The following is a 24422-nucleotide window of genomic DNA, read 5'->3' as shown; positions in this document are numbered from 1 at the left end:
AGGTTTTTTTTTTTTTAAATAATTTTTTCAGTGCGGGTATACAACCGCTTTAACTTGGATAGGATCAGGCCCAATGACTCCAAGGAGGAGGATGAGGAGAAGCGGAGGTACAGATTGATTCCGCGGAAGTTCGCTAACTGGTTGCAGGCGTTTGCCATTTTGGCAAGCGTTGTAGGGGAGAAGAGCCCGGCATTGTTCAGCTCTGTTTTGTTACATGGACGCCATCGGAGAGGTTTACCGGGTGCAGTTCCGGCAGCGCAGGGCCGTCTGTCTGTCTCTTCGCTGGGATAACAAAGACATTAGCCTCTGGATGTGCCTGATGTCCTCAGCTCGGGCCCGAGTCAGTTTTTTCGGGGGGGGGGGGGGCGTGCATCTTCCCCAGGACAACCGGCCAGAAAGAAATGGGGTCTATGCTGGCAGTACAACGAGAGATCATGTAAGTTTGGGGGCTCCTGCTGTTTTAAGCACGAGTGCTCTGAAAGTGGAGGTTCACATCCCGTGTTCCGCTTCTTCAAAAAAAGGTAAGGGGGGCCATGCCGCAGAGTTTGCTAACTAGAGGGATGACACCAGTGAGGGGGGAAAGGATGCAACCTTTACTAGATAGATACCCAGACCGGGAAGCGGCAAAGCTCTTGGCCGCGGGTTTCTTGGAGGGTTTTAGGATCCCATGTTCTCTGACTGCTGTCCCGCCTATAGCATGGAATTTGCGGTCTGCACTGGAGCATCCTGGGGTGGTTTCGGAGAAGTTGGCGAAGGTAGTGGCATGGTCATCGGCCACATGGAGTTGGAATCTAATACCGGCCTGTACCTCCGAGGAGATGGGGTTCACCTGTTCACAGTGGGGAATTATTTATGGGCGCTGGGTCTACAGGACAGGATTCAGCGGGCCCTGCGGGTGTGGAGGGGCCCTTAAGGGTAAGGTATTTATCCTTGCAGGCTGTGGCGGTGTTTTGGTCTTGATGGCAGTGGCGGAACTACCGCCATAGCGACACACGCGGTCGCTATGGGGATCGCAGCTGTTAGGGGCCCAGGCCTCGTGAGGACAGGCACAGGCGGCTCCGCGGGCGAGAGCGGGCGGCTTTGCGGGCGAGAGCAGGCGGCTTTGCGGGCGAGAGCGGGCGGCTTTGCGGGTGAGAGTGGGCGGCTCCACGGGTCCGCTCTGAGGGCTGTCAGGCGGTCAGTCAGCTGGGCGGCTCAGCTCGTGTGTGAGCGGGCTGGCCAATCAGGGAGCTGGCAGCCGGGGGTGCATAGAGATGACATCATCTCTCACCGCCCGGCGCCCTCCCTGCATCCCTGCAGTGCAGTTCCCCCCTCACTGTGCAGGCAGCCTCGGGAAGCAGAGAGATGACCTTATCTCTCTGCTGCCTGACTCTGGGACACAGCATGAAAGTGACACAGCAAGTGACAATCCGTAATGTGTGAAAGGTGAAGTGGCAAGTGACAATCCGGGACGTGGCAGCAAGTGACGATCCGTAATGTGTGGCAAGTGACAATCCGGGACGTGGCAAGTGACAATCCGTAATGTGTGGCAGGTTACGGGCAAGTGACTATCCGTAATGTGTGGCAGGTGACGTGGCAAGTGACAATCTGTAATGTATGGCAGGTGACGTGGCAAGTGACAATCTGTAACATGTGGCAGGCAACGTGGCAAGTGACAATCCGTAATGTGTGACAGGTGAAGTGGCAAGTGACAATCCGAGACGTGGCAGCAAGTGACGATCCGTAATGTGTGGCAAGTGACAATCCGGGACGTGGCAAGTGACAATCCGTAATGTGTGGCAGGTGACGTGGCAAGTGACAATCCGTAATGTGTGGCAGGTGACGTGGCAAGTGACTATCCGTAATGTGTGGCAGGTGACGTGGCAAGTGGCTATCCGTAATGTGTGGCATGTGAAGTGGCAAGTGACAATCCGGGAAGTGGCAGCAAGTGACGATCCATAATGTGTGGCAAGTGACAATCCGGGACGTGGCAAGTGACAATCCGTAATGTGTGGCAGGTGACGTGGCAAGTGACAATCCGTAATGTGTGGCAGGTGACGTGGCAAGTGACTATCCGTAATGTGTGGCAGGTGACGTGGCAAGTGACTATCCGTAATGTGTGGCAGGTGACGTGGCAAGTGACTATCCGTAATGTGTGGCAGGTGACGTGGCAAGTGACAATCTGTAATGTATGGCAGGTGACGTGGCAAGTGACAATCTGTAACATGTGGCAGGCGACGTGGCAAGTGACAATACGTAATGTGTGGCAAGTGACAATACATAATGTGTGGCAGGTGACGTGGCAAGTGACAATCCATAACATGTGGCGACGTGGCAAGTGACAATCCGTAATGTGTGGCAAGTGACAATCCGGAAAGTGGCAAGTGACAATCCGTAATGTGTGGCAGGTGACGTGGCAAGTGACAATCTAATGTGTGGCAAGTGAGAATCTGGGACGTGGCAAGTGACAATCAGTAATGTGTGGTAGGTGACGTGGCAAGTGACAATCTGGGACGTGGCAAGTGAACAATCGGCAACATGTGGCAGGTGACATTCTGCAACGTGTGACAAGTGACAATCTGCATCTAGTGGCAGGCGACGTGGCAAGTGGACAATCCGCAACGTGTGGCAGGTGATGTGGCAAGTGACATTCCGTGACAAGTTGCATCTGGTGGCAGGCGACGGTGGTAAGTGACACACTCAGGGCTCCCACTGATTCTGCATTATGGTGAGTTGAACTATTTCATTTTATATAACCGAACAGAAATTGGTTAGAAGGCTGGAGGTCAGCAATGTGTGTCCTTCAGAGGCTGCATACAGTATACTGCATACTTTGTTGTTCAAAATTAATATAAGCTGTTGCCTGGGTACTGTGCCACATGGGTGCGGTAATCTGTTGTTTAATGGCACTAGTTGTTTTTTTTTGTGGAGGGGGCGGTTTGCAGGGGGGGGGGCCCATACAACATTTTGCTATGGGGCCCTGTGATTTCTAGTTACGCCCCTGCTTGATGGTGTCAGAAAACATACGAGATGGAAGTGTTGGAAGATGGAAGTGTCATCAGTAGTATGTGCCCCTCTGGTGTATTCCAAATAGAATGGTTAGCTGTAATACGGTAATGGTTGCACTGTGGGAAGGGGATTGTCTCCGAGCTGGTGTGGTACGGCTGGAGATCTATCATGTAGAAAGGTCCCACATTGTAGTGGTGGAATATGTGTTACGTTTGGGGTGCCGTCAAAGACCAACAGACTGAGTGATTGATAGTTGTCGTTTACAGATGTTTTTAAATATTAATATTTTGTTAATAAAAATGCTGCTATGGCCATTTATACTCCAAATTCAGGTGTGGTCTTGTTAATTTAGATAATGGTAAGGGGGATGGTGAGTGGTTGGGATAAAGAAGGTTGGGGACATCTGGGCTACACTGGTCATGGTATTGCGTGTGGTTTCTGAAGACAGCTGTTTGAGTTTTGGTTTAGATGTATGTGAGATGGAGAGCAACAAGTGCATTAGCTACCATTTACTTATCAGATGTCAAACAGCTAAGTCTCTGAGCATGCTCAGTGTATCCAGAGATATGGCTCAAATGGCAAAGTGGCTGAGCATGAAAAAAAAAAGGAATAAGAAGCAACATAAAAATACAGCAAGGACAATTTATTTTAGGAATCAAAGAGTTCATCTCAAAATTAAAATGTATGTTTTGGTGGAAGTGACAGTTATACAACAAGAATCAAAGTGGTTGACACTTGCAGTTATATATAAATAGTACACAGTTTGCTAGCTCTCACAAATTCCCGGTCAGGAACGCTTGTCTGGCATTCCCACATTTCGGAATTTACTATAGCACGGGGCTAAAATGAAATGTAGGATTGTGACTAATTTTCAGTCTTGGCTTGCTCAGTTGTGTAAGTACAGAGTTCTAAAAACAGGGGGAATTTATCTCTTCTCGGATTTTCAAGCATATTTCTGCTTTCACAACAATATTTCAAAAAATGTAAAAGCAGATCATCTCCAACATTTTGCCACATTTTTAGGAACCATTTAATCTATGAGATTAACATCTAAACATTATTTCCATGTGCAGTTCCTGTGCTTCTACCACCACTACTGATTTAGTCTGTCACTGATTTATGTGACCTATAGTGAATTTGATTTGACGACTATTTATTCCCTGTGTGCTATACTGAATACCTTTTCCAACTAGATTTAGTCGTTTTCTATGGATTTTAGTCGCTTGTGACCATTTGTTCACCCATTTTCCCGACTAGGTGCTATAGTAAATAAACCCCAAAGTGTGACTGTGGCTGTGGGGCAACCATTGGGAAAAGAACCCTGGGCATATTTTCAGTGGCTCCTACGAGCATCATCTAGAAATACGTAAATGGCCCTTTTAATCCCAAACTTTATATTATTTATGAATAGGTAAAAAGCATCAGTCCTAATACTGAACCTTGATGTGTACCATTACATACCAAACTTAGACCATTAAGAATATGAATCATTAATCACTACTCTCTGAATATGGTCTTTAACTCCAGTTTTCTATCCATTTACAGGAAACATAGTCTAACATATTCTAATCCTTTAACTAGTAATATACACATTAGCTGCTTATGTGGTGTCAAGTCAAAGTCTTTAGCAAATGCCGAGTATGCTATATTCACAGCCACCGCTTAGTTTAAGTTTTTGCTTAACCACTTACGGACCGCCCGCCGTCGTTATACGGTGGCTCTTTGAAGTGGAATATTGTTGTTATGGCAGCAGCTAGCTACCATAAGTGGGGGAAGATGGTAGTTGCGCTGTGATGAAGGGGGGGGGGGGGGGGGGAAGCTACAAAGATGACTAAAGTGGCAAAGTGAACTAAAAAAGCAGAAACGGGCCAATGCATGAATAGATCCTACATGCTAAAAGAACATGGTGGGGATGCAGTGCAGTGCAACGTAGCTGATCAACATGACATGTTGCGGGCAGACAAAGCCTAATATATAAAGGTAATCGTGAAACAGTGACTGCTTGAATATAGCAAAACAAAAATGCATATACCAACACAAATAGGGTGAATAATGACACAATGCAAAAAAAAAAAAATATATATATATATCTATATATATAGATATATATCTATATATATCTATATATATATATAGATATATAGATATATATAGATATATATCTATATATATCTATATATCTATATATATCTATCTATATAATGCAAGAAAAATATATGTGGGCTAGTGCCCCATTAGCAAAAACGTGCCAGATCCTGGTGAACTACAAGTGACAAATCCCTAGGACAAACATGAATATTAGTTCTATCATCCAGTCCAAAAAGCAAAAACACGTGATGAGAAACACAAAACAAGTCCAATCGTGAAGGGAGGGGGGATCTTCAGTGAGGACACCTCCGTGTTTGCAAGCCGCTTACCTTACAGCTGTAAGGTGTACATCCTGTGTTGCAAATGACCCGCAGGTGTAGACGTTCCGTGTATACAGGCAGTGACAATGATGAACATACCAAGCAAAATTTTCATGAAGTGAGTGTGGGCATCAATCCACGAGCGCCGAGCTCGTATGCCTCCAGGAGTGTCACCAATCTGGAATCTGTCCCCGTGCCTGGAAACTGGAATATGTCCCCGTGCCTATCTCCTCAGTGTTCGTCAGGTAGAGTAGTGATGTACAGTGTGAGGGGGAATAAGATGCACATAGCGTGATCCCATATAAAAGGTATATTTATTTAATAAAACAAGTCCAATCAACTTACATTTAAAACAATGCTGCAGTGTGTAGTAACTACGAGCGCCGAGCTCGTCTCCTGTTGTTTGTCTATGGCAGCGTCCCGTGCTCCAATCCTAATGCATATCGTCACGTCACGTGACTTCTTCAGAGGAACTTCCTTCCTTTTGCTATATTCAAGCAGTCACTGTTTCACGATTACCTTTATATATTAGGCTTTGTCTGCCCACAACATGTCATGTTGATCAGCTACGTTGCACTGCACTGCATCCCCACCATGTTCTTTTAGCATGTAGGATCTATTCATGCATTGGCTCGTTTCTGCTTTTTTAGTTCACTTTGCCACTTTAGTCATCTTTGTAGCTTCCCCCCCCCCCCTTCATCACAGCGCAACTACCATCTTCCCCCACTTTTGTCCCATTTGTCCTGCTTTGGATCAGTACTTAGGTGTTGCAGCAGTGTCCTTTTAGCATAGCCCCCCCCCCCGACAGCGCAGGAGTTTCCACTTTCACATATCTAGCTACCATAACCCTGGTATCCACTTCTTCAGGGGGCGGTCCGCTTTCAGATAAAAGTGGTCTCAGTGGCGGATTTGCAGCGAAATTACTTTTATCCCCCCCTCCTGCTGCGCTCCGGTGCCCTCCGCCGCTTACCGGAGCCGCTGGTAGCGGCGTAAGGGATCGGATCCTGTCCCCTGCTTGGCTGGCTGCCGCGTGAGGGGAAGATGGCCCCCACCCGGCTCCATACCATTGCAGGGAGGAAGCGACATCAAAACATCACTTCCGCCCATAGCTCTTAAAGGGACATTTATTGATTTTTTTTATTTTTTCAAACGACATTTTATTTATTTTTTTTTTTTTAATTGCATTTTAGTGTAAATATGAGATCTGAGGTCTTTTTGACCCCAGATCTCATATTTAAGAGGTCCTGTTATGTTATATAGAAGTAAAAGTGACACCATTTTTTTTTGTTTTAAAACAGTATAAAAATAAAAAGTAAAATAAATAATAAAAAAGAAAGTTTTAACGCGCCCCGTCCCTCCGAGCTCATGTGCAGAAGCGAACGCATAGGTGAGTAGTGTCCGCATATGAAAACGTTGTTCAAACCACACATGTGAGGTATCACCGTGATCGTTAGAGCAAGAGCAATAATTCTAGCCCTAGATCCTCTGTAACTCAAAACATGCAACCTGTAGAATTTTTTAAACGTCGCCTATTGAGATTTTTAAGGATAAAAGTTTGTTGCCATTCCACGAACGGGTACAATTTTGAATTGTGACATGTTGGATATCAATTTGCTCGGCATAACATCATCTTTCACAATATGAAAAAAAAATTTGGGCTAACTTTACTGTTGTCTTATTTTTTAAATAAAAATAAGTGTATTTTTTCCCAAAATAGTGCGCTTGTAAGACCGCTGCAAAAGTACGGTGTGACAGAAAATATTGCAATGACTACCATTTTATTCTCTAGGGTGTTAGAAAAAAATATATATATAATGTTTGGGGGTGCTAAGTAATTTTCTAGCAAAAAATAATAATTTTAACTTGTAAACAACAAGTTTGAAAAATAGGCCTGGTCCTTAAGTGGTTAAATCCCCATAAGAGGCAAGCAGATTGGTTCAACAATCCCTGAATATCACTGAATCCATGCTGGCTATTGCTTATGATGTTGTTTTCTAACAGATCTTGGATGTGGTCATTTATCCAAGTAGCCTTTCATCTATAGAAGTTAAATTTACAAGCTTGTGGTTTCTGGGTAAAGACCTTGATCCCTTTTTACATATAGGTATCACACTGGCCTTGCGCCAGGGTTGCCAGCTATCCATAAATTTATGGACAGTTTGTAAATATCAGCTGATTTACTGGCTGTCCGTAAATGTCCATTATGGATGAAGACTGTTCGTAAAAAATATGGCAGCGGGTTAACTTCGGAACTGCCTTTGTGCAGCTTAGGCAGGCTTGGTGCTCACTGCTCACAGCACAGACTCCTTCACGTAACCTGCACTGGGCTCTGGGCAACAGTGACATCAGAACCGGATGTTCAGTAAGTAACTGAGAGCCACCTCCAGTCCATTCATCTGCCCCAACACCGCGGCCACCAGACTGTGCAGGGTGTAATGGCAAGGGAGTTTTAATCTCTGTGGTGTGGCACCAGTGGAGGGGGTTATGTCATTGTAGGGGAACACTGGTGGTGGGGGTGTTGCCGGCAGAGGGAAATGTTGATGTGGTGTTAAACAGATTGTACTTTCCGACTGCTATGTTGAATGGGGGCCATCTGCTTGGTTTTTCAACCCCACAGGAATTGGCTGTGAATGCAACCACTGCACTTTATGGAGGAGTAACTTCCTGTGACCTCACAACTATCATGATTCAGGCAGCACAACTGGTCTGAGTTGTAATTACCACTTTTGGGTAAATATGAGTATGAATATCGTCTTTTTTTTTTTTTTAACCCTATTGATTTTAAGCCAATGAGGTTTGTTTGAGGCTGTGTCTATTCTCTTTTGTACACATCAATGCCACAATTTTCCTTTGTATACACAGAGCTGAAGAAGCTGTTACTCTTTACAGGTATTAGGTTTTCATTTCACAGCCTAAATTATTTGAGGCCCCCTATTTGTTAGGGTTCTTTTGCCAGTAGGGGACATACAGGCAAACTTAAACCTATATGCCTGTCCATGGATCTACAGGCTTATATCCCTGTACTTTACCAGCAAAAAAATAAGATGTGGCAGTTACTGGTGTGTGAACTCCCACATCTCATGCTGCTGGCATGGAGTAACATAAGGCAGATTTAGGCAGTGCAGACAGGCACAGATCTAAGGTTATAGATAACAATACATACAGTGTTCTTGTCAGGAAATATTTGATGCTGCTTGGTTCTTGAAAGTGACATGATATAAGCTGAAATTCCATTTTAGTAAGATAGAATACAGAGCACTGATTTCCATTCAATAATACTGGAGCTGGTGATGTCCAACACTGAGACATGCTGAAAATATTCACTAAATAGTGACATCACTATACAAAGCCAAACAGCTTCATTTGCACCACTCAGCAAGGCTCAGCTTTTATTGTCTTGCCTGTAATGTGATTGATTAAAATAATGTAGAAGAAACAATGCTGTTCCGGTAAATGTGTATATTTCTTGCCAGATATTCAGCTTGTTCAGATGTTGACAAATGCAAGATTTGTGATTTGAAAAATGTACTGACATCATTTTTTTCTTATTCCACTGGGGGATTCTGTTGTCAAATTCCACAATTTCAGCAGCAATTTCGCAAATACAAACATAACTGCAGTAATCTACAGTGGCCCTAGGCTTGGGTTATATGGGGTAACAAAATTTACTTAAAGGGAATGTGATATACTGTGTGTGTGTCATTTATGTATGTGTGTATATATATATATATATATATATATATATATATATATATATATATATATATATATAAAATATGAAATATTGTAAAAAGTCAATATGAAATTTGGCAATATTTTGAATGAAACCTTTTAAGCCAGCAGGTGGTAAAACCTTAGCTTAAAGCAGAGTTCCACCCCTCCCCACGAAAAAATTAAAAGTCAGCAGCTACAAATACTGTAGCTGCTGGCTTTTAATATTAGGACACTGACCTGTCCAGGGATCCCGCAATGTCGGCACCTCAGCTGGTTTTTGGAGCGGCTCTCGGGTGCTACCGGCAGCATTGGTGGTAAGGGAAACCTGCGGTGAAGCCTTTTGGCTTCACTGACGGTTCCCTACTGCGCCGGCATGAAGCGCGCTGCGCTTTCTAACTGGCCTGGCGGCGGAGGAAGGAGGAGGGGGACCGAACTTCCAAGGGACAATGCTGCGGCGCAGTCTCCCACAACAGGGAGGAAGCAGATAAGCGGAGGTTTTATTTTTTGGCTGGAACTCCGCTTTAAACTGAAATTTACATACATAAGTGACAGAATTAGTGCCACTCCTCCCTCTACTGAACATCAAAGTTGCAGGTTTTAAAGGGGAAGTATGGCCAACGCTATTTTGGCTGTACTTTTCCTGGAGATCACAGGAGTGCAGTCTGTCAATGGGTTTTCATGATTAGAGCCTGAGAGCTCAGCCCACCCACTTGTGTGACAATAGTGAATTAATATTCGCTATTGTCTTCCTGCTTCCCCTCACATCCAATCAGTAAGTGGAAGGAGTACGATTGGTTGAGAGGAGAAGCGATCATATTGGCCGGGCAGGGGGGAGGATATACCAGGAGATCCGGGAGCACCACCAGCCACCATTAGTATGGGATGCAGGCAGCTGTGCACACCTCTGGATCTCCTCCTTGTCGGGTCTAGACCAGTGCCAGTACTGCAGAGAGGATCGGTGCGATGGATAGATGAAAGGGAGGGAAGGGTGCAATCCCCCTGTTCTCCGATCTGCAGATCATCTACTTCTGTCTGCCCTTGGGGTGCTGTGGGTGCTGGTACCACCTCCTTCCTCCCCCTTCCCTTCTTGGCTCTGGACTGCATTGAGAATGGATCAGTCCAGCCTTGTGTCAGCCATGGAGTGGTGAGTGCCGGGACCGTGGAGCCGTGAGTGCGCACCTGTGGGGGGGGGCGTTGTTTAGCACCAGCGGCCACTGGTTATTTTTAGCCTTATCTCTACACTGAAGATTATACTCATGATAAATTGTATAATGTAGAGTAGAAGTATAAAGAAGAAGATATATGTAACTTGTGGATAATGGCATAAAGGAAACCTGCCTACGAGTGACCTGTGGGTGCATGGTTTGCCCCCCCAATAAAAATATACCACTGATGTTGAATAAAAATGTTTATTTTTTTTTAAAAACTGAACTTCTCCCAACAGCTCGGGGATTTAATTCATTCAGATCTATGTGGTCCTGTGAAAGTACAGACTCCAGTTAACAAAACTGAGGACAATAGGCTGCATCCTATAGACTTCACTTGAAGCTTTCTCAGGATGGGGTTATGGTTTGGTGGTGTGGGCAGCTGGGAATAGTGACTATGGGGTTGATTTGACCATACCTGTAAAATAAGTGTGTGCATAGGGGTTCATTTACTAAAACTGGAGAGTGCAAAATCTGGTGCAGCTCTTCATAGAAACAAATCTTTTCTATGTTTCTTTTCTTTTCTATGTTTCTAGAAACAAATCTTTTCTATCTTTTGTCAAAGCTTAAGGCCTCTTTCACATGGGGGATCCGTATGTCCGTTTTTCATCCTTCCGATTTCGGATGAAAAACGGACATACATGTATCCCTATGGAGCGTCGGATGTCAGCGATGACATGTCCCGAAAAGTGTAACGGAGGAAAACCCTACTTTTCCATCCGTTTTTGGATCGGATCGGGTGACGATGGACACTACAGTACGTCATCATCCGATCCCCCATAGGGGAGAGCGGCGCTCTGACAGGTCCGTCGCTGCACAGTGTGCAGCGATGGACCTGTCATCTTCCTGCTCAGCGGGGATCGGCGGATCGATCCCCGCTGAGCAAGCGGGTGTTCACGGGGCGGATCATCACTGATCCGCCCCGTGTGAAAGAGGCCTAACTGAACAAGCTGAAGTTAGAAGCTGATTGGCTACCATGATCAGCTGCACCAGATTTTGCACTCACCAGTTTTAGTAAACCAGCCCCTATGTACACACTTCTTTTACAGATATGGTTTGAATTTTAACATTTAGTATATCAACAGGGTCATTTTAAAGCCCAACACCAGCCAAAATGATTGTGATGGCCATGCAATGCTCAAAATATACTGTTAGGTGTGGTAATTAAATGTTATTATCTGTAAATGTTTAGATTTTTCCCATTATTATCAAACTTTCCTAAGAATGGAAAATGTTTTAAAAATGTAATACTAGTCAGAGTACGGAGCTGTATGATGTGTTGTCTCGATACAAAATATACATCTCATCTTATGCATGCGATGTATAAGATGGTTTCTTGAGAGAATCACTCAATCCACTTTTATTAAAAGCATCCTTGCATGATTTTTTTTAGCACTTAGCTCCCACACACGGATTTTATTTCATAAAGACATGAACTGTGGTCTATTTTAATCAATCCATTCTAATAATAAAGGGATTAACTGTGTACGAAATGAAGCATACTCTAATGGAGTAGCTAATGCAACAGTTAAATAGATTGCAGAGCTAGCATTACTGCGAAGGCACTCAATGTTCATAACTACCGGACTCTATTGCATTCAAGTGAATCACTTTATTTCCACAAAATGAAACAATAGCCTTGATCTTTTATATCCCAACATTTTATTTCACACATTGAAACTTAACATCTATTCAAGTGAAAAAAAGGTTGCTGGGTGTTAAAGGCAAACTCAGTTCAAAAATAAATTTTATAATAAGCACGGTGGTGGAAGTATAGCTCATGCAGTTTCTGCAGTGTATACTGCTGTACAGTGGTGCACATGGCTGAGGTAAAATAGATGTCCCCAACCACAAATTACCCGCTAGACCATCCCAACCAAGTCTCTTGACATACCTGCCAATAATCAGTCAACAAAATTTTTGAAGTCAAAACAGCCATAGCAGCCTTTTATTAACATACTGCAAATAGCAGAGGGTAAATAATACACATTTATTATAAGAAAAACAGATTGGCAACCCACATGTAAACACTTGCTTATCATCATGTACTAGAGATTCTTCAGTCTCCTAGAGGTGCATCACAGAATATTTGAACAATAAGAACTCCTGGAAATTCCATTAGGACTTTATGAACTTTTTAGTCCATTCTACACTTGTGCACCATATCCACTTTTTTATTAACCCATATCCTATTTTTATTAACATACTGTATAACAAGAATACCTCTACATTCCGTAAACCACTTGACCTCCTGAAGGTCTTACACCCTTCATGACCAGGTCATTTTTTGCAATTTAGCACTGTGCTACTTTAAATGGTAATTGGTGGGCCATGCAACACTGTACCCAAATGAAACCAGGAAGTAAGTTGCAACGTACTTGTACATAGCTTAGCCCAGTGTTTCTCAGCTCCAGTCCTCAAGGTGCCCCAACAGGTCATGTTTTCAGGATTTCCCTCAGATGAAACGGCTGTGGTAATTACTAAGGCAGGGAAACTGATCAAATCACCTGTGCAAAATAATGGGAAGCCTGAAAACATGACCTGTTGGGGTGCCTTGAGGACTGGAGTTGAGAAACACTGGCTTAGCCCCTGCAGCTGCTGTCCCCCCTTAGTAAATGTACTGAGGGCGGGCGGCAAGTGGCTAAAACAGAATCATATTAAAGGTTGGAGATCCTTTTTTTTTTTTTTTTTGAAAAAGTTGTACAGTACAGCGCCTTTGAGCATTCCCGCCTCAAACAGCACAAAACAATGAAAAAGAAAAAGAGAAAAACACAACTACTACAATAACCCAGCAGGTTTAAACCTGCATAAAAAAGAGTTCATCCAGTCGTTACAGCTCGCTCTTACAAATATTGTGTTATAGCAATGCAGTGAATCTTTTTCAAAACAAGGAGAAGATGCATTAGGTGTACTGGAAAATACATGAATAAAGTCTTAGGCTAGCAGAACTTTACAGAAAAATTGTATATTGGGGCAGGACCATAGCATATGACGGAAGTCTGCGTCATTGCTGCCACACTTCCAACATTGGCCAGAGGCCCCAGGATAGATTTTACTCAACTTAAGGGGAGTTAAATAAATGCAATGGAGCAACTTATACTGAATAAGACGTTCTCAAACTGAAATCATTTGTAAAAAGGGGTACTCCCAGATATCCTCCCAGTCCTCCGTGTCCAGTTCTGGATAATCTTCCTGCCATGCAGAGTATAAACCCTCCAGACCAAAATGGACTGATGGAAGAAGTGCCTTATAGATATTGGATAGGGTCCAGCTGGTCATCTCGTAATAGAGATTCCATGTTAGTGGAGCAATATGGACTACAAGCATAAAGCACCGTACCTTCCCATGTCCCAATACATTGTTTGTCTCTCTAGTGATCAATGTATCAGGTGATGACATAACTGTGTGCCAAACAAAAGGATTGTGGGAGGAATAGTTCCCCCATTAGATCATTGCTTTGTACGATTATGTGCCAGGACTACATATCCCAGGGATCTTTGCTGCCATCGATAGGATGCTGGGAGTAGCTATAAAAGAAGCAAAAGCCCACGCGGGGCTCTCTTCCTCCTAGGCCTGACACAAGACGGATCTCTCTGTGCAACAGAAAGAGAAAGGTCGCGACCTACCATGCAGAATACCATCTTCCACCTGTAATCTGAGAGGCCTAACTCCGTTATCTGTTGTCAGACATCTTTCCAGCACCACTCCAGTCCCCTGCCTGTCGGTGTGTGTCAAGCTTCACATCGGGAGAACGAGATGGCGGATCTGCTGTATGAGTGTCGTTACACGAGTTCCTGTCCAGAAGACATCAGAATGATCTGGAGCTGGGAATGCTAATCAGAGTTACCGTAGACTTAGATTTTTCTCAGGGCAATTGCCAACCCCTGTGGACAAAGATGAGTTTGAAACATGGATGAGTCAGGCTTTGCAAGCCATGGAAGAGTGGCGTGTTCCAGAGACTGTAAAATGACAGCGGCTTAGTGAGAGCCTTCGAGGTCCAGCGGCTGATGTGACCCATAACCTGAGGATGGGCAAGAGGGCTTGTATCGCTATGGACTACATAGAGGCCTTGTATGCTGCCTTTGGAAGAGTTGAGACTACTGCTGACTTGATGTACAAATTCAACCAGACTCACCAACAGAGGGGAGAGAGTCTATCCAAATACATCTCCCGAGTAGACAGGATGCTGCATCAAATCATCCTCAAGAAGGGCATTGACCCTAAAAAGGTTAATTAGGCCCGCCTGGATCGGGTTTTGCACGGGGCCCAGCCCAATCATCCCATTGTGCTAAAGTTATTGCTAAAAAGAACTCAGGTGGTACCCATCTATCCCGAACTGATAAGGGAGGTACGAGAGGAAGAGGCTCTGTTGGAAGAGAAAAGTCAAAGATCAAGAGAATTGAACTCGGCTGCTGGGAACAAAAAGAAAGTAATGGCCCAAGCCGCCTATGCCGAGATGGAGTTTTCCGATGATGATAGTGGAACTGAGTCTGAACCAAAGGGATCGGCCCTCCCTGAAGTCCATAAGCCATAAGTCCATAACCAAACTCGGGCCAAGTGAACTTATGGCCCAGGTAGCTCAGGCTCAAACCCAAATGTATCATGCTCTGATGAGGGTGATGGAGACCCAAGCGAAGGTTCAGGAGCAAGGGACTCGATCCAATGAACAAAAACTGTACTCAGAGCGGGAAAAGAGATGTTATGGATGCGAAGATGTTGGACATTTTCAAGCTAAATGCCCCAAGTCCGGCATTAGCGCTCAACTACTCACCGAAGTCCTGAGAGCGTTACAGAAATTGCTTTTCCCAAAGCCGGCAAGAAACTTCAAGAGACCTCAGTGAAGGAGCTAGTTGAGAGTTCCAAGGGAAACTGCGCTGCAAGAATAAGAAGAGACAAAAAAAGAGGCAAAGGGAAAGGGAGACGCAAACCACCAGTCCTATCTAATAGTTCAATACCTAAGCGGACCATAGAAAAACAGTCCTCCGAGAATAGAAGACGGGGACAGGAAATCAATGCACACCTTGCTAACCGAGTAGTTAAACCAACTACACCACTCCCAAAGGGGGTGGCTAGGGCACAAACCATAGGGTCGCCAGTAAGAAACCTACCCAAGAGTTTGGTGGGGCCATCCCCCATAGTGTCGATACAAGTAGAGGGTATATATACACATAACCATTACTGGATACTGGAGCTCAGGTGACACTGCTATATCAAGACTTTTACCACAAGTACTTGAAACACATTCCCTTGTGCAAACTTGACGAGCTAGAAAACTGGGGTATTGGGACCCAGAAGTGCCCATATGATGGTTACATACCTCTTAAGATAACCTTCCACTCTGCTCTAGCAGGAAAACCAGAAACCTTTGATACATTGGTTGTCGTATGCCACCGACCGCCAGGAGTCGCCCGAAATGCCCTACTGATAGGCACCAACACCAACTTGGTAAGAAGGCCACTCACTCCCCTGGCCTTGGAGGGCACTACTGTAGGGAATATTCTACCTCAGTTGAGACAGTCATTCCAGAGGGTGTTGGAATCCCTTCGATTGTGGTCGTAAGGAAGAAGAATGGGTCCTTTCGGATATGCATTGATTACCGAAGGATCATCCCAGACCAATACACCACCCCTCGCATAGAAGAAGCCCTGCAATGCTTATCAGGGGCCAAATGGTTCAGTGTGTTGGATCTAAAGAACGGGTACTACCAGATTCCCATGCACCCAGAAGATCGAGAGAAGATGGCTTTTATTAGCCCACTGGGGTTTTCGAGTTTGACCGAATGCCACAGGGATTAACTGGGACCCCTGCACACTGTGGGTGATATGAACTTGGTAGAAGTATTAGTTTACCTAGATGATACCATTGTGTTTGGCCGAACGTTGGAAGAGCATGAGGCCCAATTGGAGAAAGTTTTCCAGCGACTACATGTCGAGGGGTTGAAGCTGTCATTAGAGAAATGCCAGTTCTATCAGATGTCAGTCACATACCTGGGGCATGTGGTGTCTGCAGAGGGGATTGCAAATGGCCCTCAGAAGCTAGAGGCAGTCACCTGTTGGCCTCGCCCTTCTACTGTCACCAAATTGAGGTCGTTCTTGGGTTTCTGCTCCTACTATAGAAGGTTTGTGAAGAACTTCTCGCAGTTTGCTCGGCCGTTGAATGAGCTGTTACATAAACAGACGGAAGGGGAGCAGCAGAAAACCCAGAGGGGAGGCCCCAGGAAGCCTCGAGAGCCTACCCAGGAACAATAGACGGTGAAGTGTGAACGGTCCTTCCAGTGGTTGAAGGAGAACCTGGTTGATGCACCGGTGCTGGCCTACCCTGATCCCTCAAAACCATATAAACTACATGTGGATGCCAGCAGAGAGGGTATCAGGGGGGTGTTGTACCAAGAGTCGGAGGGGAGTCTTCACTCAGTGGCCTACATGAGTCGCAGCCTCACCCCCCCTGAGAAGAACTATCCTGTGCACAAGTTGGAGTTCTTGGCTCTTAAGTGGGCTGTAGTGGATAAACTGCGTGACTATCTGTATGGGGCAGCCTTTGAAGTAAAGACTTATAACAACCCCTTAACTTATTTATTATCCACTGCCAAACTGGATGCCACTGGACACGGGTGGTTAGCCGCCCTGTCTGAGTTTCAATTCAGTTTGAAATATCGACCAGGAGTGGAAAATCGAGACGCTGTCGCTCTTTCCCGAAGGCCTCATTCCTCCCAGAATGGCCAAAAGAGTTGGGTTCATTTGCCTCTAGAGGGAGTATAGGCTGTGTTTCAAGGAGTAGAATATAAACACAGAGGATCCATAGGGGCTGAAGCAGCAGGAGTTGCCCCTGCGGAAGTACCAAAGTACTCCTGTAATTTGACTCAAGTACGCAGTCAGGAATTGCCTCAGTTGACTAAGGAAGACATGAGACGGGATCAACGGGAAGATCCATTAGGGAGTCTAATCAGGAAATTGCTGTCCATCAAAGACCCTCAGATATTGATGAATAGCCCCATTGAGGGAGCCAAGGTGATTCATCGAGAATGGGAAAGAATGAGGCTGGAAGAGGGGATCATATATCGAAGAGGCCCTTCTGAAGAGGCTGAAGGTGTGAGTCAGCTGTTCCTCCCTGAGAAACATTGCCTAACTGTACTAACCGCCCTCCATGATGATCATGGTCACTTGGACCCAGATAGAACCTTCTAGCTGGTCAGGGATCGATTCTACTGGCCATCCATGAGAATGGAGGTAGAAAGCTATTGACGGAGCACAGAGCAGCCCCCATGGGCCATCTACAGAGGCAGGGACCAATGGAATTGGTGTGCACTGATTTCTTGTGCCTGGAACCTGATCTAAGTGGAAAGAGTAATGTTCTTGTTGTGACAGATTATTTTACCCGATATGCTCAGGCCTTCCCCACTAAGGATCAACAAGCTAACACGGTGGCCAAGACTCCAAGACTAGTAGAAAAGTTCTTCGTCCATTACAGGTTGCCTCAGCACCTACATTCAGATCAAGGTTGGGACTTTGAGAGCAAATTGATCAGAAGACTATATGAACTCTTGAACATAAGAAAAACCAGGACCACTCCTTACCATCCCCAAGGGGACTCCTAACCTGAGTGTTTCAACCGAACATGCTGGGAACCCTCCCATTAGAGAATAAACAGAAATGGGGAGACCATATCACTGCAATAGTTCATGCCTACAATAATACCTCCAACTATTCTACTGGATATTCCCTGTAAAGACTAATGTTTGGGAGAGAAGCTCGCTTACCAGTAGATCTGGCTTTTGGAACATCAATAGATCACACCTTCCAAGCTTCTTATAAGGGATATGTCGACAGACTCCGGAAGAATTTAAAGATGGCGTATCAGAAAGTCAAGGAGGCCTCCACCATCAGAGAAAAAAGGAATAAGAAAAACTTTGATCCTAAGGTGAGGCTTCAGCACCACTCTGTTAGCCTGCCTGTCAGTGTGTGTCAAGCTTCACGTCAGGAGAACGAGACGGCAGATCCATTGTACGAGTGTTGCTACACAAGTTCCTGTCCGGAAGACATCAGAAATTATCTGGTTTATTGGTGAGAGGGCAAATCGCTCGACCTTTACCTATTCTTGTCATTGCTACTTCAAGACACTTTGCACAGACATCTTTAGTTCAGGAATACTTTACTGCATTTATTTGAACACTGTGCTTGGACATCTTTATGCCCCGTACACACGATCGCATATTCCGACAACAAAATCCATGGATTTTTTCAGACGGATGTTGGCTCAAACTTGTCTTGCATACACACGGTCACACAAAACTTGTCGGAAATTCCGAACGTCAAGAACGCGGTCATGTACAACACGTACGTCGAGCCGAGAAAAATGAAGTTCAATAGCCAGTGCGGCTCTTCTGCTTGATTCCGAGCATGCGTGGAACTTTGTGCGTCGGAATTGTGTACACACGATCAGAATTTTCGGCAACGGATTTTGTTGTTGGAAAATTTGAGATCCAGATCTCAAATTTTGTGTGACAGAAATTCCGATGGAAAATGTCCAATGGAGCCTACACATGGTCGGAATTTCCGACAACAAGCTCCCATCGAACATTTTCCATCGGAAAATCCAACCGTGTGTACGGGGAATTAGCCTTCTTCATTACAAGATTTCTATTGTTCCCACCATACTTAATCGGATTACATTTAACAAGCTCCAACAAGCCGGTGAAGAACATCAGATCTGCAACATGGACTTTATTGATATATACAGTATCTCACAAAAGTGAATTGACCCCTCACATTTTTGTAAATATTTTATTCTATCTTTTCATGTGACAACATTGAAGAACTTACACTTTGCTACAATGAAAGTAGTGAGTTTACAGCTTGTATAACAGTGTAAATTTTCTGTCCCCTCAAAATAACTCAACACACAGCCATTAATGTCTAAACCACTGGCAACAAAAGTGAGTACACCCCCAAGTGTAAATCTCCAAATTGGGCCCAAAGTGTCAATATTTTGTGTAGCCACCATTATTTTCCAGCACTGCCTTAACCATCTTGGGCATGGAATTCACCAGAGCTTCACAGGTTGCCACTGGAGTCCTCTTCCACTCCTCCATGATGACATCACAGAGCTGGTGGATGTTAGAGACCTTGCGCTCCTCCACCTTCCATTTGAGGATGCCCCACAGATGCTCAATAGGGTTTAGGTCTGGAGACATGCTTAGCCAGTCCATCACTTTTACCCTCAGCTTCTTTAGTAAGGCAGTGGTCGTCTTGGAGGTGAGGTTGGGGTCGTTATCATGTTGAAATACTGCCCTGCAGTCCAGTCTCCGAAGGGGGAGGGATCATGCTCTACTTCAGTATGTCACAGTACATGTTGGCATTCATGGTTCCCTCAATAAACTGTAGCTCCCCAGTGCTGGCAGCACTCATGCAGCCCCAGACCATGACACTCCCACCACCATGCTTGACTGTAGGCAAGACACACTTGTCTTTGTACTCCTGGGTTGCCGCCACACACGCTTGACACCATCTGACCCAAATAAGTTTATCTTGGTGTTACCAGACCACAGGACATGGCTCCAGTAATCCATGTCTTTAGTCTGCTTGTCTTCAGCAAACTGTTTGGCTTTCTTGTGCATCATCTTTAGAAGAGGCTTCCTTCTGGGATGACAGCCATGCATACCAATTTGATGCAGTGTGCTGCGTATGGTCTGAGCACTGACAGGCTGACCCCCCACCCCTTCAACCTCTGCAGCAATGCTGGCAACACTCATATGTCTATTTCCCAGAGATAACCTATAGATATGACTTTGAGTATGTGTACTCAACTTCTTTGGTCGACCATGGCGAGGCCTGTTCTGAGTGGAACCTGTCCTGTTAAACCGCTGTATGGTCTTGGCCACCGTGCTGCAGCTCAGTTTCAGGGTTTTGGCAATCTTCTTATAGCCTAGGCCATCTTTATGTAGAGCAACAATTCTTTTTCTTTTTCTTTTTTTTTGCACAGATCCTCAGAGTTCTTTGCCATGAGGTGCCATGTTGAACTCCAGTGACCAGTATGAGAGAGTCAGAGCGATAGCACCCAATTTAACACACCTGCTCCCCATTGACACCTGAGATCTTGTAACACTAACGAGAAACATGACACCGGGGAGGCTAATTAGGCCCAATTTGGACATTTTCACTTAGGGGTGTACTCACTTTTGTTGCCAGCGGTTTAGACGTTAATGGCTGTGTGTTCAGTTATTTTAAGGGGACATCAAATGTACACTGATTATAATTATACTCAAGCGCTGGTAGACTAAAATATTTTGTGTGGTATTTAGGAATGCCTTTGAGAATGTCACATGACCTGTGACGCAACGCGTCAGGAGGAGGAGCCAGTGACATCAGCCATGAGTGTGGAAACACTCGATCTTGCTGAGAGGAGGAGTGATTACCTGACTGCTGAATACGATACACACGCTGCTGTGAGAGCGAACACATGTGAGTGCAGCAGCTTGAGACGGTTGTCTCATAGTCTGTCCAACACAATACTATTGTGATTTCCATTTTTAAATGTCGGATTATGGGAGGACATGGCGAATATCAGGAATAAGTGATCCAAACACCTGAGCACATTTATCTTCGCATACAAGAGTTACTGATTTTAAAATCGGGTATTATTTCTTCAGCTTGCTACTATAAGTTCATGTGATTGCATTTGGCTACACTTCATCTTTATTAGGACAAAAACATTTCCCCTTTTCATGACAGTTTTTTTTAACAGTAAGCACTTCTTATCAAGCAAAGGTTTTAAAATTCACTGTTTGGATGTAATCAATTCACATTTATATATCTATTTATTTTTTTTGCACGTTTGCGGTTCAGCTATTATAGCACTTTGCACTTTAAAGTAGTGGTCTAGAATCACAGAGAGACCTTATAAATGCATAGTACGTTTGCACAAGAGGATTAGCGCACCTTATTTTTATATTTAAATCAAATGTACACTGTTATACAAGCTGTACACTCACTACTTTACATTGTAACAAAGTGTAATTTCTTCAGTGTTGTCACATGAAAAGATAGAATAAAATATTTACAAAAATGTGAGTGGTGTACTCACTTTTGTGAGATACTGTATATATAAAAAAGAGGTCCCTTATATTATCACTCTTAGACCTGCTCTCCCTTCTTAGGATAGCATTATCGGTTGTCAAGGACCCATCTTTTACATTGTGGCAATATAGGCATTTGGCTGCAGTATCCGTCTAGGGAGTTACATTATCCTTTAGATAAGTGTACACATATACATATATATTCTTGTTGTTGTTAATACGTGTCTTGTATCTTAGAGGGGTTCTTCTGCTGAGTTGGCGCTGTTTGCTTAAAACTCAGCAGATCTACTACCTCCTCTTTGTAGCAACATCCCCATTTTTGGTTCAAGTTAAATGTTCATAGAACCTAAATACGCTGAGTTGTCTGATTATTATTACACAGTAAAGCAAGAATGTCTGAACCCAGAGTGTCAGGTGGGTTAGAATATTCACCAGGTCATGGCCGTGCAGATGAGCAGGTATGTCTAAGCAGTCCCCTAGGGGGCAGTGCTACAGGAGTTGCAAACCAAATTTAGAAGAAAAAGCATGCCTGAGTTGAAGAAATCTAAAAAATATATATTTTTGATAAATCATGCCTTTGTTTTAAGGTGTTGAAGGCAAATCAGGTTCCCCTCTCAGAGATATTGGCAATATTTTTAATAACCTTCATTGCCCATATCTCTAGGATAGATTGAAATTCTGGCAAGCAAGAATTGTGCCATAAGGGATTGGCAGGGGACCATCTGTTGGGATCCTCATGATGCCCACAAACTTGCAACTGCCATGCCAGTATCACTGCCTTCATGGAGAGTGTCAGAGAAATTGGGCCTCGAAGACCTCGATATAACGCATTTTTTAACGATTCATAGGACCCAAGATAAGTGGCTTCTAGGACATCAGAGGAATTTGTATCAAAGGTTGGAGAGCTTTGAAGGCACCAAACTTATATCATATTTTGTATCTGCGGAACCATTTAATTACAATAGGTCCCAACCCGCAACACATCGGCCATGGGACAATATCCCAACTAGTCACAGAGACTTCCATGTTCCAACTTTACGGTTAACCCACCTTAACCAGAATGTACCCTAGGTCGCCTTACCAAAGACTGGTCCCCGATTACAGGAATTTATTTTTTACCACCTCCAAAGACCCCAACCACCAGGCTTCTTTAACTTTCAAATTATGAACCATTCCAAAAGAGGGCAGGTGGGTGGAAAGTTCATTCTCCATCAGTTGACCGCCAACTGATTTTCCAGCTCTCCACCTCTTCCTATTCTCTATGAAGTCCCTCCTGGACCTGCACATTAACCAATCAGGTAAGTGAAGTCTATCTAATCCCTCTTCACCTAGTCATCAATGTCCTCCAATTTATCTTTTTCTTCTTTGCTCCAGGCCTATCTTTGTGCCAGTAGAGATGAGAAGATTGTACTACCATCTCATGTCTGATGTCCACAGAAATCTGCAGCTCAATATAAGGTGGGAAATAGGAACGAATAAAGAGGTTAGAAGCAAGAGAGGGCAGTTATGTTCCTACATACAGTGGAGCCATGGAGAAAGAACATAGCTCCCTCTAATAGGAACCTGCATTTGTTTGGAACAAGCAGTGCACATCAGTTGTGGTCATTTACACTGCTCTATGCAAACTTCAAGTCTATAGTCAATCTTAGGAGAAAGCAAGAGACAGTGGTTATGTGCCTACACACAGTGAGACCATGGAGAACGAATGTAGCCACCTTCTAACAATAGATTGAACCACAGCAGCAAGAAAAAGAATTTTGTAGCACTACTCATGCAGGAGCCACTTGGTAATTTGGGTTCTCCGTTCTGCGTCTCTACTCCAAGAACGCCCTCAACCTCTCTGACATACCTGGTTAAATAAAAGTTGCAGCAAGCATCAAGAACAAGAGTATAGATACTTTTAACTTGGCTCTGACTTAGCACCAGAAAATAGACACAAGACCGTTTAGAGGTAAATTAACTCAATGTATTGGTATAGGTTACAGTAAGTTGGTTTGAGCATAAATTAACACACAGAAGGTAGGTTGAGATGCAGTCCGCTAGACAGTATAATCACTATACCAAGGTAACTTAGAATAGAGTTCTGTACCACTAGACTAGGATTAACTTACAAATCAGCAAATTCAGCAATAAACAGTACATATAAGCATTAAATGCAATGCAAATAATAAAACTATAACTAGTCTAGAGTGCACTCTGGTAGAATGGCTAAGATATAGTACAATTTTCCCCTGAGAGGTACCTCTTAGAAATAAGTGAAGGTCTCTGTGTAGCAGCTGCAAAGGGACAGTCTTTAGTCTTAACTCTTTAGCTGGCTAGTGTTGGGGCCCAGTTATACTGTTCGTGCACGTGAGAATAGTCCCAGTCAAGCCTGCATACAGCGATAAGGCTACTAGATGGCTATATGGTTAGATCTTAAAGGGCTCAGTCTGTCTAGCAGACAGCAGATAGTAAATCACCACAACAGCAACTCACCAGTCCCAGCAATACTTCAGCTAACCATCTTGCCGAATACAGTGATTAGTCCACTTTCTGCTCTGCACCCAGGTGACTGGCTGTTGGGAACATCTGAACTCAACACTCTGGATTCTGTTCCATTATACAGTAGTGGTAGTTCACACTGGACAGCAATTTGTACTCTCCGGGCTCCCTCATGGCAAGAGGAAGCTGTGTCCTCTACAGCCAGAGAAAACGCAGATATTTTCCTTCCTCCTGGCAAATGACAATCTCCCTCTGGGAAATGCAGTTCAATGGTCAATAGAAGTGCACAGTATGACTCCCATTCTTAACTGCATTCACATTCCACTGTGGCCAGTATAGAAGTCTATGGAGCTCCTAGACTCCCCAGCTCCATCTGCTGGCGGAAGGAAGACAGTGAGATGAATTAGCTTATCAGTTCAGTGATAGCGTAATGAGCCGCTGCAAACTATCATAGCTTGTTCAATATAGACAAGTGCTTGGCTACAATAACTTGGAGATTCGGAGAGTAAAAAAAATTTCTTATGAGTTAATACACACTTGAATAGATTTTTTTCA

The sequence above is a fragment of the Aquarana catesbeiana genome, linkage group LG02 (genome assembly GCF_042186555.1).
Source record: "Aquarana catesbeiana isolate 2022-GZ linkage group LG02, ASM4218655v1, whole genome shotgun sequence".
Taxonomy (NCBI): domain Eukaryota; kingdom Metazoa; phylum Chordata; class Amphibia; order Anura; family Ranidae; genus Aquarana; species Aquarana catesbeiana.
This window is presented reverse-complemented; position numbering follows the sequence as displayed.